The following is an 18,520-nucleotide window of genomic DNA, read 5'->3' as shown; positions in this document are numbered from 1 at the left end:
CCCATGGCTTCATGTGGACAATCTAATGAAGAACGTAGTATGAAGGAGAAACTAGAAACTCCAGTGAATAGTACGGAGCATGACTTTGTACTGGAACAAGTAGAGGAAGCCGGAATTATTGAAGAAGAAGAATTGGTTGAAGACTTAGGAGATGCAGAACCTCCATGGGAAAGTCCAATCATAGAGCCCCCTTTCAAGACGTTTGAAATTGATGCTGAGGAGGGTGTACAACCTCCAAGGCATATCACAGTTGAAGACTTGAAAGAGGTTGATCAAGAGATGGAGATTCAGGAAGAAGAATCACAACCTCCCATGCCCTTGGAAAGCAATAAAGAGGAGATTGAATTGGAAGAAAGCTACCAAGAGGAAGAGGTTGAAATTAAAGAAGCTTGCAAAGAGGTGGTAATTATCAGAGAAGAGAACAAGGGAGTGGAGCTTGCAATTTCATTAAAAATACCTCCCCCTAAGTTGCCATCATCCTTCACAACATTCAAATGGGTAAATTTCATATCCCTTAGCTTTCTAATCCCACTTGAATATGGGCTACTGGAGACGGATGGTCAACTTAGAGCTCTTTGTGGCATTAAGAGTAAGAGGAAGATGGCCAGTGGTAAGAATTGTCCTGCAAGGTTCATCATGGTTGGAAGCTTTAAGTTTAAACGCAAAGGTTGGTGTAAAGCTCAACTGAATGGGTCTAGGAAGCTGTTTGGTAGCTGTAGTGAGAATTCAAATTACTTATCACCCAGTTGAAAAAATACAGATCCCAACAGAGACGGTGCAAAGGCAAGGTCTGGGACCCCGGAATCCATTCTGGCAATCAACACTCTTTGGGCCTTGTCACTTGCTTTAACTTACTTGAAGGCCTTCTGCGCCAAGTTTGGGACCCCGGAGGTTACTGGAATTACAAACATTGGTGAAGATTCCTGGATGAGTTCAAGCACAAGCCACCATAACAAAGGATTCCCCAAATGTCCAACTTAAGGACAATAACTAAAAGTGCTAGGTGGGAGACAACCCACCGTGGTATGATCGTTCCTTTTTCATTTTTATTTAGTTTTATTTGTTTTTGAGTTTTATTTTATTTTATTGAACCTGGAGTTTTGCATCACAATCATATTAACACTGTGGTATGCGAAATTGTTACTCAGGTTGTGAATTGTTGTTCGAAATTGATTCCCTGGCAATGGCACCAAAAACGGATGCACAGAACCATGGTCTAAACATATCTTCACAGCTTCGCATAACTGACCAGCAAGTGCACTGGGTCGTCCAAGTAATACCTTACGTGAGTAAGGGTCGAATCCCACGGAGATTGTTGGTATGAAGCAAGCTATGGTCACCTTGTAAATCTCAGTCAGGCGGATATAAAATAGTTATGTAATTTTCGAAATGTAGTAATAAAAGAAGGATAGAAATACTTATGTAAATCATTGGTGAGAATTTCAGATAAGCGTGTAGAGATGCTTTCGTTCCTCTGAATCTCTGCTTTCCTGCTGTCTTCATCCAATCAGTCTTACTCCTTTCCATGGCTGGCTTTATGCAAGGGCATCACCGTTGTCAGTGGCTACATCCCCTCCTCTTGTGAAAATGGTCCAAGATGCCCTGTCATGGCACGGCTAATCATCTGAGGTTCCCGATCATGCTGGAATAGGATTCACCCTCCTTTTGCGTCTGTCACTACGCCCAGCACTCGCGAGTTTGAAGCTCGTCACAATCATTCAATCATTGAATCCTACTCGGAATACCACAGACAAGGTTTAGACTTTCCGGATTCTCTTGAATGCCGCCATCATTCTAGCTTACACCACGAAGATTCCGATTAAGAGATATAAGAGATACTCATTCAATCTAAGGTAGAACGGAAGTGGTTGTCAGGAACGCGTTCATAAGGAATGATGATGATTGTCACGTTCATCACATTCAGGTTGAAGTGCGAATGAATATCTTAGAAGCAAAATAAGATGAATTGAATAGAAAACAGTAGTACTTTGCATTAATCTTTGAGGAACAGCAGAGCTCCACACCTTAATCTATGGAGTGTAAAAACTCTACCGTTAAAAATACATAAGTGAAAGGTCCATGCATGGCCGAATGGCCAGCCCCCTAAAACGTGATCACAGGATCAGAATACAATCCAGGATGATCTGAAGATGATTCCAAAGATGTCTAATACAATAGTAAAAGGTCCTATTTATAATAAACTAGCTACTAGGGTTTACAGAAGTAAGTAATTGATGCATAAATCCACTTCCGGGGACCACTTGGTGTATGCTTGGGCTGAGCTTGAGTGTTGCACGTGTAGAGGTCCTTCTTGGAGTTGAACGCCAGCTTTTGTGCCAGTTTGGGCGTTGAACTCCACTTTGCAGCTTGTTTCTGGCGCTGGGCGCCAGAATTAGGCAGAGAGCTGGCGTTGAACGCCAGTTTGCGTCCTCTAAACTTGGGCAAAGTATGAACTATTATATATTTCTGGAAAGCCCTGGATGTCTACTTTCCAACGCAATTGGAAGCGCGCCATTTTGAGTTCTGTAGCTCCAGAAAATCTATTTTGAGTGCAGGGAGGTCAGAATCCAACAGCATCAGCAGTCCTTCTTCAACCTCTGAATCTGATTTTTGCTCAAGTCCCTCAATTTCAGCCAGAAAATACCTGAAATCATAGAAAAATACACAAACTCATAGTAAAGTCCAGAAATGTGAATTTAACATAAAAACTAATGAAAACATCCCTAAAAGTAACTAGATCCTACTAAAAACATACTAAAAACAATGCCAAAAAGCATATAAATTATCCGCTCACTTATGCTTCCAAATTTCTAATGGAAGACCTTGTTTCATTCATGAAACTCACAGTGGCCTTAGATAGATCAGAGACTAAGTTTGCTAAATTAGAGGTATTTTGTTCAGAGTTCTCTGTCTGTTGCTGAGTGGATGATGAAAAAGGCTTGCTATTGCTAAACTTGTATCTTCCACCATTATTAAAGCCTTGTTGAGGCTTTTGTTGATCCTTCCATGAGAGATTTGGATGATTTCTCCATGATGGATTATAGGTGTTTCCATAAGGTTCACCCATGTAATTCACCTCTGCTATTGCAGGGTTTTCAGGATCATAAGCTTCTTCTTCAGAAGATGCCTCTTGAGTACTGTTGGATGCAGCTTGCATTCCATTCAGACTCTGAGAAATCATATTGACTTGCTGAGTCAATATTTTGTTCTGAGCCAATATGGCATTCAGAGTATCAATTTCAAGAACTACCTTCTTCATAGGCGTCCCATTACTCACAAGATTCCTCTCAGAAGTGTACATGAACTGGTTATTAGCAACCATGTCAATGAGTTCTTGAGCTTCTGCAGGCGTTTTCTTTAGGTGAATGGATCCACCTGCAGAAGTATCCAATGACATTTTAGCCAATTCAGATAGACCATCATAGAATATATCCAGGATGGTCCATTCTGAAAGCATGTCAGAAGGACACTTTTTGGTCAGTCCTTTGTATCTCTCCCAAGCTTCATAGAGGGATTCACCTTCTTTCTGTCTGAAGGTCTGAACATCCACTCTAAGCTTACTCAACTTTTGAGGAGGAAAGAACTTGGCTAAGAAAGCCTTGACCAGCTTATCCCAAGAGTTTAGGCTATCTCTAGGTTGAGAATCCAACCACACTCTAGCTCTGTCTCTTACGGCAAAAGGGAAAAGCATGAGCCTGTAGACTTCAGGATCTACTCCATTAGTCTTAACAGTATCACATATCTGCAAGAATTCAGTTAAGAACTGAAAAGGATCTTCAGATGGAAGTCCATGAAACTTGCAGTTCTGCTGCATCAGAGAAACTAGCTGAGGTTTCAGCTCAAAGTTGTTTGCTCCAATGGCAGGAATGGAGATGCTTCTTCCCTGTAAATTGGAATTAGGTGCAGTAAAGTCACCAAGCATTCTCCTTGCATTATTGTTGTTGGGTTCGGCTGCCATCTCCTTTACTTGTTCGAAATTTTCAATAAGGTTGTCTCTGGATTGTTGTAATTTAGCTTTTCTTAGTTTTCTCTTCAGAGTCCTTTCAGGTTCTGGATCAGCTTCAACAAGAATGCCTTTTTTCTTGTTCCTGCTCATAAGAAAGAGAAGAGGACAAGAAAAGAAGAGGAATCCTCTATGTCACAGTAAAGAGGTTCCTTATTGTTAGTAGAAGAAGAAAAGGAATAGGGGTGAAGAAGAATGAAGAATCCAAACACAGGGTTAAGGATAAGAGTAGTGATGTGAGATGAAGAGAAGTGTTAGTAGGTGAATAAATAATTAGAAGGAGATGAGAGGAGGAGAGAATTTTCGAAAATAATTTTTGAAAAAGAGTTAGTGATTTTCGAAAATAGTTTTTTGAAAAAGGTTAGTAGTTTTTCGAAAATTCAAATAAAAAATAAAATAATTAGTCTAATTAAAAAGAAATTTTGAAAAAGAGGGAAGATTTTTTCGAAAATTAGAGAGAGAGAGTTAGTTAGGTAGTTTTGAAAAAGGTAAGAAACAAACAAAAAGTTAGTTAGTTAGTTGAAACAAATTTTGAAAAGATAAGAAGTTAGGAGGTTAGAAAAGATATTTTGCAACCACTTTTTTGAAAAAGGTAAGATAAGAAGATATTTTTGAAAAGATATGATAGAAATTAGTTTTTAAAAAAGATTTGATTTTTAAAATCTCAATCAATGACTTGATTCACAAGAAATCACAAGATATGATTCTAGAACTTAAAGTTTGAATCTTTCTTAACAAGTAAGTAACAAACTTGAAATTTTTGAATCAAAACATTAATTGATGATGTTATTTTCGAAAATATGATATAAAAATAAGAAAAAGATTTTTGAAAAATATTTTTAAAATTTTGGAAAATAACTAAGAAAAATGAAAAAGTTTTGATTTTTGAAAAAGATTTTGAAAAAGATAAGATTTTTAAATTGAAAATTTGATTTGACTCATAAAAATAAATAGATTTTAAAAATTTTTGAAAAAGTCAACTCAAATTTTCGAAATTTATCAGAGAAAAAGGGGAAGATATTTTTTTTTATTTTTGAATTTTTATGATGAGAGAGAAAAACGTGAAAATGATGCAATGCATGAAAGTTATGGATGTCAAGATGAACACCAAGAACACTATGAAGATCATGATGAACATCAAGAATACATTTTTGAAAAATTTTTAATGCAAAGAAAACATGCAAGACACCAAACTTAGAATTCTTTAATGCTTAGACATAAAGAATTTAGGAATGCATATGAAAAACAAGAAAAGACACAAAACATGCAAATGCAAAGATCAAACAAGAAGACTTACCAAGAACAACTTGAAGATCATGAAGAACACTATGAATGCATGAATTTTTTCGAAAAATACAAGATGGACATGCAATTGACACCAAACTTATAACATGACTCAAGACTCAAACAAGAAACACAAAAAATATTTTTGATTTTTATGATTTTCTAATTTTTTTGTATTTTTTTCGAAAATTATTTGAAAAAGGAAAATAAGGATTCCAAAATTTTTAATATGAATTCCAGGAATCTTATGCTCTTTAGCCTAAAGCTCCAATCAAAGGGTTAGGCATGGCTTAATAGCCAGCCAAGCTTTAGTACGTAACTCAGACATGACACGCCTGACATGCCCTACAGTCGTGGCTTTACAGCCAACCAGGCTTCAACATGCTTTATGAAATACTAGAATTCATTCTTAAAAATTCTGAAGAAAAATATATTTTGAAAACATTTTTATTTTAAAAAATTTTTCGAAAACAAAGGAGGAATTTTTGAAAGATTTTTTTGAAAAATTTTTAAAAATAAAACAAAAAGAAAGTTACCTAATCTGAGCACCAAGATGAACCGTCAGTTGTCCAAACTCGAACAATCCCCGGCAACGGCGCCAAAAACTTGGTATGCAAAATTGTTACTCAGGTTGTGAATTGTTGTTCGAAATTGATTCCCTGGCAATGGCACCAAAAACGGATGCACAGAACCATGGTCTAAACATATCTTCACAACTTCGCATAACTGACCAGCAAGTGCACTGGGTCGTCCAAGTAATACCTTACGTGAGTAAGGGTCGAATCCCACGGAGATTGTTGGTATGAAGCAAGCTATGGTCACCTTGTAAATCTCATTCAGGCGGATATAAAATAGTTATGTAGTTTTCGAAATGCAGTAATAAAAGAAGGATAGAAATACTTATGTAAATCATTGGTGAGAATTTCAGATAAGCGTGTAGAGATGCTTTCGTTCCTCTGAATCTCTGCTTTCCTGCTGTCTTCATCCAATCAGTCTTACTCCTTTCCATGGCTGGCTTTATGCAAGGGCATCACCGTTGTCAGTGGCTACATCCCCTCCTCTTGTGAAAATGGTCCAAGATACCCTGTCACGGCACGGCTAATCATCTGAGGTTCCCGATCATGCTGGAATAGGATTCACCCTCCTTTTGCGTCTGTCACTACGCCCAGCACTCGCGAGTTTGAAGCTCGTCACAGTCATTCAATCATTGAATCCTACTCGGAATACCACAGACAAGGTTTAGACTTTCCGGATTCTCTTGAATGTCGCCATCATTCTAGCTTACACCACGAAGATTCCGATTAAGAGATATAAGAGATACTCATTCAATCTAAGGTAGAACGGAAGTGGTTGTCAGGCACGCGTTCATAAGGAATGATGATGATTGTCACGTTCATCACATTCAGGTTGAAGTGCGAATGAATATCTTAGAAGCAAAATAAGATGAATTGAATAGAAAACAGTAGTACTTTGCATTAATCTTTGAGGAACAGCAGAGCTCCACACCTTAATCTATGGAGTGTAGAAACTCTACCGTTAAAAATACATAAGTGAAAGGTCCAGGCATGGCCGAATGGCCAGCCCCCTAAAACGTGATCATAGGATCAGAATACAATCCAGGATGATCTGAAGATGATTCCAAAGATGTCTAATACAATAGTAAAAGGTCCTATTTATAATAAACTAGCTACTAGGGTTTACAGAAGTAAGTAATTGATGCATAAATCCACTTCCGGGGCCCACTTGGTGTGTGCTTGGGCTGAGCTTGAGTGTTGCACGTGTAGAGGTCCTTCTTGGAGTTGAACGCCAGCTTTTGTGCCAGTTTGGGCGTTGAACTCCACTTTGCAGCTTGTTTCTGGCGCTGGGCGCCAGAATTGGGCAGAGAGCTGGCGTTGAACGCCAGTTTGCGTCCTCTAAACTTTGGCAAAGTATAGACTATTATATATTTCTGGAAAGCCCTGGATGTCTACTTTCCAACGCAATTGGAAGCGCGCCATTTTGAGTTCTGTAGTTCCAGAAAATCCATTTTGAGTGCAGGGAGGTCAGAATCCAACAACATCAGCAGTCCTTCTTCAACCTCTGAATCTGATTTTTGCTCAAGTCCCTCAATTTCAGCCTGAAAATACCTGAAATCACAAAAAAACACACAAACTCATAGTAAAGTCCATAAATGTGAATTTAACATAAAAACTAATGAAAAGATCCCTAAAAGTAACTAGATCCTACTAAAAAACATACTAAAAACAATGCCAAAAAGCGTATAAATTATCCGCTCATCACACTGCATTCTGCATTTTCTTTTCAGATTAAAAAAAAATGCTACGTGACGCGACCGCATCAGCGATGCGTCCGCGTTGCAAGGAGAGGGGAGAAAATAAAAAACGAACAGAGAGTCACGCTGGAGCGTGGCTGGAGGCGTGCCAGTGGCACGAATCGACCCACGCGACCGCGTCGCCGACGCGTCCGCGTGACATGGGAACTTTGGCCTCCCACGCGACCGCGTCACCCACGCGGCCGCGTGCCATGTAAATCGACGTCACAAGGGTGCATGGCCGAAGGTTAAGCTGGAATCGGGCTGGACTCGTGCTGGAAGCCCAAGCCCTCCCACGCGAACGCGTCACCCATGCATCTGCGTCATATTGGAAATAGGCCATCCACGCGATCGCGTCAACCACACGACCGCGTCACCCAAATTTTTGGCAAAAAGAGTTTCGAACAGAGAGTTGCGCGACTGCGAGGTTGCACTCGCGCCAATCGCACAAAACCGGCCACGCGATCATGTGACCCACGCGTCCGCGTCACCTGACCTTATCGCGCACCACGCGACCGCGTCACTCACGCGTCCGCGTCACAAGCGGCGCACAGAATATCCAAATCAGCCAAATTTCTTATCTTTTCTTCTCTAATCCTTTTTTTCTTATCTTTTCTTATTTCTCTCTTCTTCCTTTCTTATTTTCTTTCACTTCCATTTTATTTTACTTACATATATTCATTCATTGCATTTTAAATTTGTGCATATTTTTATTTTCTTTTCTGTATTTTTTTTATTTTTCGATTGGTATTAAAAACTTTTTATTCAACTGTTACATCTTTTCTTGAATTTATTTTAGGTAACTTGTTTTACACTGTGGGATGATATTAATTATCTGCCAATGCCAATCTTTTATGATACTTGCACTCCATTTGCATTGACATGAGCTTGTATTGATACTTCCATTACCCACACTCATCCCCTATACAAATTTTATACCACTGGCATGCCATGGCTTCTACTGTTTTCTCATTTGCATGTTGTAGCTACCATGTAATTGAGACCCTTATTATCTGGCATTAACACCCATATTTTATTTATTTTCTATCTTTATTTTTGGGTTACTTTTTTTTTCCTCTTCTTTCAGGATGGCCACCACGAAGGGAGCAAAAAAAAAAACTTCTTAAGGGGAGAAAAACAAATCCATCTGCACAATCCTTGAAGAAAAGCATCAGTTGGAACAACCCGTCCACCTGCACATCTCAGCATACACCGAGGACGGTGCAATCTTTAAGTGTGGGGAGGTCGATACCGATCCCCGTGGGTTAGTACTTTCTTCTCAACACTAATAATCTTATTTTTTGTTCATTGTTGCATCTGCATATTTATTTGATTTTGTGCATTTAGTTACTACTTGGTTAAAATAATAAATCTCTTTTTAGGACTCTATTTTTGAAAAATTTCACTAATTTAAATTGAAAATTTTTTTTTTTTATGTTAAAACTTGTTTGGAAGTTGTATTTGGAACATGAATTATAGCTAAAGAACACACAACCTGTGAAATTTAAACTTATTTATATGGTTACATTATTTAACCATAAATATTTTATTCTTGTGTGTTTACTTCTCTATAATTGTGATCTTTACTTTGTTTCAGTCTATATGTCCATTATTTAGTGTATTTACATGCTTGCATATGATTGAGCCATTGTTTAATTTTAGCTCACTTATCCCAAATAAGCCTACCCTTTAAATCACCCTTGTCAGCCACTTTGAGCTTTTTAATCCCCATTTGTTCTATATTTTACCACATCACTAGCCTTAAGCGGAAAACAAATTAATTATCCCAATTGAATCTTTGGTTAGCTTAAGATAGAGATTGTGTATCAACTAAGTGTGGGGAAACTGTGGGAACTTGGGTTAATAAGGGAATGTGTCATGTTTATAACTTATTTGAATATTGGGAATTTGGGAACCTACTCATGAAAAACCAAAATAGAAAAATAATGGAGAATCCATGTGCATTGATAAGTTATGTTTGCTTTTATGATTCAGTTTATAAAAAAAAAAAAAAGAGAAAAAGAGAAAAAAAAAATATATATATATATATATATAATATAAATAAATAAATAAGGGGACAAAATTACCCCAATGTTAAGTTAATGAAAAGTCAATGCACATGTGATAAATTAAAAAGAAAAAGTTGATACATGAGTATGTGATGTAAAAGTGGGAATTTTGGGTAGCTAGGCATGAATTAGAATTATATAGAGTATATGTATGTTAGGTGAAAGTTTAGGTTAATTAAAGATTCAATTCATACCTCACTTAACCATATATATATCCTCACCTTTACCTTAGCCCCATTACAACCTTGAAAATACCTCATGATGTTTGCATTGGTACATTAAATAATGTTGATTGGTTAGGTGATGAAAAAAGTTTAGAAAGCATGATTAGGGAAGAGTAGAGTGATTGACCCTAGACACTTGAGAGTTAGAGTGATATACACTACCAGTAAGGGTTCAGTGCTTAATTCTATGTTTCCTGCTTTCATGAGCTATCTTCCTACAAGTTTACTTGCTTTTTATTGTACGATTTGAATTAGTGGAAATTGGTTTGTATTTATCTTGGAGAATTTGATTTACTTTTAACCAAGTAGGTAGAAGCATTTCACATTTAGTTGCATCCATATAGATAGGATTGCATTTCATACATTCTACCATTCCTCTTCATCTTTATAGCTTCTCTTGAGTTTAGCATGAGGACATGCTAGTATTTAAGTGTGGGGAGGTTGATAAACCTCTATTTCATGGTTTATCTTGTGCTCATTTGAGTAGTTTTTATCAACTCTTTACCCACTTATTCATACTATTTGCATGGTTTTATATTTCCTTCCTGATTTTGTGCTATGATTGAAAACATGCTTCTTTGATCTTATAATTGCTTATTATTAATCCTCTCTTATTACCATTAGATGCCTTGATATGTGTGTTAAGTGCTTTCAGATATTATAGGGCAGAAATGACTTGGAGGATGGAAAAGAAGCATGCAAAAGTGGAAGGAATACAAGAAGTTGGAGAAATTGCTAATCTTTCTAGCCTGACCTCTTCGCACTCAAACGGCTATAACTTTAGCTACAGAGGTCCAAACGATGCGGTTCTAGTTGTGTTGGAAAGCTAATGTCCGAGGCTTCGATTTGATATATAATATGCTATAGTTCCCCTGATGCTAGGTGACGCGACCGCGTGATTCATGCGGCCGCATCGCAGTGACGAAAATCAGCGTGTTTGAATTCTTCTCCAGCGATTTTCGGGCTGTTTTCGACCCAATTTGCGGCCCAGAAAACACAGGTTAGAGGCTATAAAGTGGGAGATTGAATCCATTCATAGGGAGGCCTTCATATTCACAAGTTTAGGAGTAGATGTAGTTTTTAGAGAGAGAGGTTCTCTCCTCTCTCTTAGGATTAGGATTTAGGATTTCTCTTAGTTTTAGGAGTGACTCTCAATCCGAGGTTCTTTATTTTTATTTAATTTATGAACTCTTCCATGTTACATATAATTTTCTTAATTAATGTTATTTGAGGTATTTCAATTTATGATTGCTGTTATTGTTGCTTTACATCTGAAGGCATTTTTATTCCAGTAGATTTACTTTTTCCCTTTTGGTTTTGGTTAAGAAATCAGTAACTCAGGAGTTATCCAACTCAACAGCATAATTGTTAATTGTTATCTTGCCAATTGAATTGAACTTCAATAATCCCAATCTTTTCTTTGGAAATAAATAGGATTCGAAGGTCAAACTAATTAGTCCCTTGACTTTCCTTTACTTTAGTAAAGGTTGACTAAGTGGAATTAAGATTCAATTTTTATTATCATTGATAAGGATAACTTGGTCTGGACTTCCAATTTCTCTTACCTTGCCAAGAGTTTAGTTTACAGTTATTTATTTATTTTACTTGTCATTTAAATATATCTGTGCCCATTGCTCAAACTCAACATTCCCCAAAAACACACTTTTTCATAATCAATAATAAGAACACCTCCCTGCAAATCCTTGAGAAGACGACCAGAGGTTTAAATACTCGGTTATCAATTTTAAAGGGGTTTGTTACTTGTAACAACCAAAACGTTTGTACGAAGGGATTTCTGTCGGTTTAGAGACTATATCTACAACGCCACTGTTTTTATGAAATTCTTTACTGGCAAAAATCCTAACATCACGTGTCCGCGTGGAATGAGTTGGGCTAAAAGCCTAACATTCGCACAAGAGAGGCCCAACTCTCTGGAAAATCTATGGGCTGCATCCGCTCATGGACGCGTGCGCGCGCGTCCTTCACCGTCTTTTTTTTTTAAAAGACTATTACAAACCGCCAAAAATCTTCCTAACACTACCCATAGCTCAAAATCAACTGAAATGCAAATTGAACAAAAATTTCAAGTGCAAACAAACATATCTTGCACTTTAAGCAACTAACAACCAAGAAATTAAGATAAAACTACATAAAGAGGAGAAACTACCTACAATGGCAACTCAAATCACTTATTAATCAAATCTACAAGAGGGTGGAAAGAGTTTACCATGGTGGGGTGTCTCCCACCTAGCAATTTTGGTTTAAGTCCTTAAGTTGGACTTTTGGGAAGCTCTTGTCATGGTGGTTTATGCTTGTACTCATCCTTGATTTTCCAAGGATTTATGGGCCTCAAATGGTTGACAGAAATTCCAACCTTCTTCACCAAGTTTGGATGAAGTTCCACCCAAGATATGAGCTTCTTTAATTGGTCTTCATGTTTCGATCCGGGATCCCATATCTTATTTTCGCACCCATCTTCTAGTTGATTGTCATGTTTTTTCCATCCGGGTGGTTGACGAGTAGAACATGAAGAATTCTCTGTAGCATAGCAAGACTTCTTCCTAGACCAACACAAAGTAGCATGCTCCCAATCATAACTCCCACATTTTGAAGTTTTGACCTCAATGAGCTTGATTCCAAACTTCCAACCACTACACAACTCCTTTCTACTCTTAATTTCACAAAGAGTTCTAAGTTGTCCATCATTTTCAAGCAAGCCATAGTCAAGTGAGAAAGTGAGGCCCAAGGGTAAGGGTGTTACCCACTTGAATGGAATGTTGGAGGGTGATTTAGGGAGGTAAGCCTCCCCACACTTAGACAATGCAAGGTCGACTTCCTCATGCTCCTCTTTGGATATTTTCACCTCTTCACAAGCTTCTTCAATTTCAACCTTTTTCCCTTTATCACTTAGATTGGTGTTGTCTTCAAGAACTTCGATTTCTTGCCCAATGGGAGGTGATTCAATTTTGGATAGGAATTCATTGATGAATGAATTCGTTTCTTGATCAACCTCTTCATATTCTTCAATTTCGATATACACCAATTCAACTTTGTCCCCTTGGTAGTTTTTTTTCGATTCGCTCTCTTTCCCATTGCTCACCAAGGGTATGGGAGGTTGTGCACATTTTTCTATAGTTTCAACTCCATGTCCAATGGAAGAGGACTCAATGTTTGATAGGAAATCATTGATGATTGAATCCATCTCTTGATCACCCTTTTTATATTCTTCAATCTTGATATGCTCCAAAGGTTGTTGAGTCATCCATGGTGGTTCCGCATCTCCTAGATCTTCAACCACTTCTCCTCTTTCTTCAATAACCATAGGCTTCTCCAATTATTCTAACACAAAATTCCACTCTCCCTTCTTCTCCACTGGATTTTCCAATCTCTATCTCATGCTTTGGTCTTCTTTTGGTTTTCCACATGTGGTCATGGAGACACCTTGAGTATTCAAATATTGGTAGGCTAAAGTGTTCACTACCTTGGTCAAATTGGTCACGAACTCTAGAGTATTCCTTTGCATGTCCGCTTGGCCTTGAAGTAGCAATGTGAGAGAGTCATCTATTGGGCCTTGGGGTGGATAAGAGGGTTCATCATTTTGGAGAGAGGGTTCATAGTAGGAAGGTGGTTCTCCTTGGTAAGGGTATGGAGATGGTGTGCATTGAGGTGGTACTTCATAGTAGTCTTGATAAGGTTGTGGTGGTTCCAAAGGTTCTCGCTCATAATGGTCATAAGAGTATGGTATGGGTGATTGGTCATACAATGGATGTGGTCATAAGAAGGTGTTTGGTAATGAGAGGCTTGTGAGAATGGTTCAGGTTCATGTTGAGGATAAGAGTTATAGGCATATGATGGTGGTAGTTGATTGTCACAAAAAGAGTCACCATAGCCATTGAATTGACATGCATTAGGATGGTGATTATACCTATAAGCATCTGGAGGTTGTTGCCAATAGGAGTGATCAATTCCCGGAGGCTCCTCCCATCTTGAAGTGTTCCATCCTTGGTACATGTTGTCATTAAAGTCCACATTTCCTACAACAAAATTAGGACCAAACTCATAGCCAAAGTGAGAGTTCATGGTGGAAAAACAAAATAAATCTAATAAAAACTAGAAACAAGCAAAATGCAAACATATTCACACTATTCACATATATACAATAACCAATAACATAACACCATTGCAATTTCCCGGCAACGGCGCCATTTTGATGAACGGAATTTTGTGTGGTCTAGAATTCACAATTGAAAGCTCGTTGTAATATAGTTCCTAAACCAAGCAATAGTCCTTTCATACAAAAGATTGTTTGTCACTAGTACAAACCCCTAAATTTATAAACCGAAGTATTGAACCTCGGGTCATTCTCCCTTGGAATCGCAATAAAGTGTCTTGTTATTGGTTATGAGTTATATTTGGGGTTTTTGAGATTTTAGACAAGAAATATAAATGGCGAAGAAAATGAACTAACAACTAACAAAGCTCTTGGCTAGATATGAGAACTAGAAGTCCTATCCTAGTTATCCTCCTCAATTGTGACCATAAATTATACATTGCTACCACTTAGTTAACCTCTAACCATAGAGGAAAGTCAAGTGGATGAATCAACTTGATTCCACAAGTCCTAGCCAAGTCCTAAGGGAAAGAATAGCTTTAGTGGTATCCAAATCAATTAGCAACTTCTAATTATCAATCAACAAAGGAATTAGATAACTCAAGCATCACTAATTACTCCACCTAGGCCAAGAGGAACAAAATCTACACTAAAGTCCAACCAAGCATTTCATCAAACACTTGGAAGGCATAGAAGGGAAGCAAAGTAAATTGGTAACAACAATGAAATCTAACAACTACTTATTGCAAGGAATTAATAACAACAATCAAAAGAAACATATTTATTATGAATTACCTCAAATTGCATTAAAAGAAAATAGAATGAACAAGAGTAGATCTATAAACAAAATAGAAGGAAGTAATAACAACAATAGAAAAGTAATGAATGTAACAACATAGAATTGAGAGGTAGAAGAAAAGAAAGTTTGAATTGAAATCTAGATCTAAATTATTGAGCTAAACCTAATCCTAATTCTAATCCTAGAGAGAAGTGAGACATTCTCTCTCTAAAACTAAGACTAAAACTAATCCTAATGTGTGTTATGATTCAAGATGATCATTGGTGCACGAAATTGTGATCATCAACAATGGCGCCAAAGACTTGGTGCTCTCAAACGTGAATCACACTTTGTCACAACTTCGCACAACTAACCAGCAAGTGCACTGGGTCGTCCAAGTAATAAACCTTACGTGAGTAAGGGTCGATCCCACGGAGATTGTCGGTTTGAAGCAACCTATAGTTACCTTGTAAATCTCAGTCAGGCGGATTCAAATGGTTATAGAGAATTGATAATTGATAAACCACTATTTTATGGTTTATATTGTGTTTAATTATGTGATTTTATCATGATCCTTACCCACTTATTCATTAAATTAGCATGCATATTAGATTTCTTTCCGGAATTTATTACATGTTTGAAAACTGCTTCCTAGAGACTTTAATTATTTAATTTTAATTCTCCTTTATTCCATTCGATGCCGTGATCTGTGTGTTAAGTGTTTCAAATTTTATAGGGCATGAATGAGTTGGAGATTGGGAAGGAAGCTAGCAAAAATGGAAGAAACACAAGAATTTGAGGAGATAACCAGCGAGAAGTGACGTGGTCGCATGGCTCACACGACCGCGCGAAGGAGAGCAAATCGCAGCGACGCTGCCGCATGGCTCACGCGGCCGCGCGGATTGGAAAGCCCAAGCGACGCGGTAGCGTGGACGACGCGAACGCGTGGCGAGGAAAAGCGCAAGTGACGCTTCCGCATGGATAACGCGATCGCGTGACATGTGCAATCTACATAATCTGCAGAATTCGCTGGGGGCGATTTTGGACCCTATTTCGACCCAGTTCTCGGTCCGAAACAGCAGACTAGAGTCAGAAAATATGCAGAAACAAACAGCACATTCATTCAGAGACAGTTTTTAGATCTAGTTTTACTCTCTTAGGATTTTCTCTCTAGGTTTTAGAATTTTTATTTTTCAATTGATCTTAGCATTGGAACATTGAGAAAAGTTATTTCATCATCAAGACTTCGTCATTCTAGTTCGTTTTCTTAACTTGGTTTCATTCTTCCATGTTCTTTGTTTTGTTCAATTTTGTTATTTAAATACTTTTATGATTAATTAATGCAAGGATTATTTCTTTTTAATTCAATTTCAATTCCAATAATCATGTCTTCTTTTAATTCCCTTTCATGTGCTATGGATTTATTATTTACAATGCGTGAGTAGTTTCTTTACTTGATGGGGAGTTGATTAAAAGGAACTCTTGAGTTGGAAGGATTGAAGGAAAAATTTGTAATTGGGTTAAATGTTGGATTGCTATCCTGTCACCAACGCCAATCCCTTTGAACTAAGTGGGTTGCAACTTGTGAACAGATCTGGCATTCCAACTTGTTTGACTTTCCCTTACCTAGTAAAGGATAACCAAACAGAACAACCATTAATTATAAATTAATCTTACAATCACTCCATCAATAGTAGAAATTCCAACCAATCAACTCCCAGTCAAGGCTTTTACTCATATTAATTAAATTTCCTCAATTTAAATTCCAATTTACTTAACGCAACTTCTTTGAACATCTGATTAATAAGATAGCACACTTTTCTGCAACTCGTTGGGAGACGACCTGGGACTTAAAACTCCCAGTAATTTTTAATTCAAACTCTCTGTGACATACTTCTAAATTGATAGGCAGATTTTCGGTGAGTTAAGAACTATACTTGCAACGTAACCATTTTAATAATTTTTAATTCACCAGCTTCTGCGTCTCATCAATTTTTGGCGCCGTTGCCGGGGAGTTGCAATAGAGTACTAATTTTATTGATTAGAATTTATTTATTTGCATTTTATTTTATTTTGCTACTATGAGCTGCATGTTTCTTCCGTCAAATAACGCGTTCACTTCCTGATCCACGCTTGCTAATATTCGATCCTGAAATTGAAAGGACAATTTCACGAATAAGGTGAAAACAGCGTCAGTTAGCCCACTCTGAGGGCGGATCTGAAAGTGAATCTGAGGAAGAAACCAGCCCCCGTTCTACTGATTCGGTTGTTTTACGTGCAGAAAACATGGCAGCTAGGAGAGTTACCATCTAGGAGGAAGGAGCACCTAATTTTACAATGCAACCGTTTCAAGCGCATCATCCAGCGGTAGCTACAGATTTTGAAATAAAGACCGCACTGCTAAATTTGATGCCCAAGTTTCATTGCCTACCTGCTCAAGAGCCTATCAAGCACTTGAGAGATTTCCAGGCAGCCTGTTCTACTGTCAGGCGTGATGGCACTAATGAAACTTCAATTTTGCTGAAAGCTTTTCCATTTTCTCTTGAGGGAAAAGCAAGAGAGTGGTACTACACTCAACCTCTAGCAAATGTATCCAACTGGGATACACTCAGAAAGGAGTTTCTGGAGAAATTCTTTCCATCTGAAGTTACTGATAAACTGAGGAAGGATATCTCCACAATTGTTCAGGATGACAATGAGACTCTCTTTGAATACTGGGAGCGCTTCAATAATCTTCTGGAAGCATGCCCCCATCACATGATTGACAAGATCGTGCTACTCAGCTATATTACACAGGGTATGAGGCCCCAAGATAAGACCACACTTGAAAGTGCCAGCAATGGGTCTATGAAGAAGTACAAGACCACTGATGAAGCTTGGCAATTGATCAGTGATTTAGCTGAATCCACTAGGAACCACAGACAGAAGCAAGGCCGTTCAAAAGCTGTTGCAGAAGTATCTTCTAGTAGAGAGACTACTGCTTTGACTTAAAGCATCTGTGAAATGACCAACTTGCTGAAGCAAATGCAGTTGAATCAACAAGCTCAGCAAGCTCAACCTCCTCCACCACAGCAAAACCAACAACTAGTCCCACAAAGAATTTGCGGAATCTGTGCTGAATATAGCCATTACACTAATGAATGCCCGCAGCTCCAACAAGAAGACAACATGGTGGCATCCACTCACAACTTCTATGACCGCCCTAACCAAGGGTACAATCAAAGTGGAAATAATAACCATGGATGGCAGGACAATTCAAACCAGAATTGGAGGGACAACAATAACAGAGGAGGCAGAGATAATCAGGGAAATCAGAAGTGGAACAATAACAACAACAGGCAGCAAAATCAACCTTACAGAGCACCTCACCTGAGGCAGAACCAAGGACCACAGAACAATCAGCAGCAGACCTCTCAATTTACTCATTCTTTGTTATCTTCTAATGAAGATCTACTACAATCTTTTGAGAAAAGACAACAGACCATGGAAAACAACATCATGAATAGTATTAATGCCAGTCTGAATGGTCTCACCTCTACTCTGCAAGCTTTTATGACACAGTTTGGATCAGCACAAAATTCCAGTAACCAACCTTCAAGCACCACTGGAATCCCCTCTCAACCATCACCCAATCCAAAGGGAGGCATTAATGCCATCACCCTGAGGTTCGGAACCACACTGCAGGAGAGGAATCAGGAGGAACCAAGCTCACCAGAATACACCTCAGCTGAAGAGGTGGT

General features: G+C 38.1%; 2 non-coding genes across 2 annotated transcripts; one reads left to right on the top strand and one right to left on the bottom strand.

Annotated features, from left to right (window-relative positions):
• The first annotated feature begins 3,451 nt into the window (after window positions 1-3,451).
• LOC112753795 (small nucleolar RNA R71) lies at window positions 3,452-3,559 on the top strand. The gene has a single exon (XR_003178161.1). It is a non-coding gene; the product is annotated as a small nucleolar RNA R71 (small nucleolar RNA).
• A 13,876-nt stretch (window positions 3,560-17,435) lies between these two features.
• Window positions 17,436-17,543, bottom strand: LOC112753106 (small nucleolar RNA R71). The gene has a single exon (XR_003177504.1). It is a non-coding gene; the product is annotated as a small nucleolar RNA R71 (small nucleolar RNA).
• Between the last annotated feature and the right edge of the window lie 977 nt (window positions 17,544-18,520).

Source organism: Arachis hypogaea, chromosome 15 (assembly GCF_003086295.3).
Source record: "Arachis hypogaea cultivar Tifrunner chromosome 15, arahy.Tifrunner.gnm2.J5K5, whole genome shotgun sequence".
NCBI classification, from domain to species: Eukaryota; Viridiplantae; Streptophyta; class Magnoliopsida; order Fabales; family Fabaceae; genus Arachis; species Arachis hypogaea.
The sequence above is the reverse complement of the archived record's forward strand: the minus strand, read 5'-3'. Positions and strand labels throughout refer to the sequence as shown.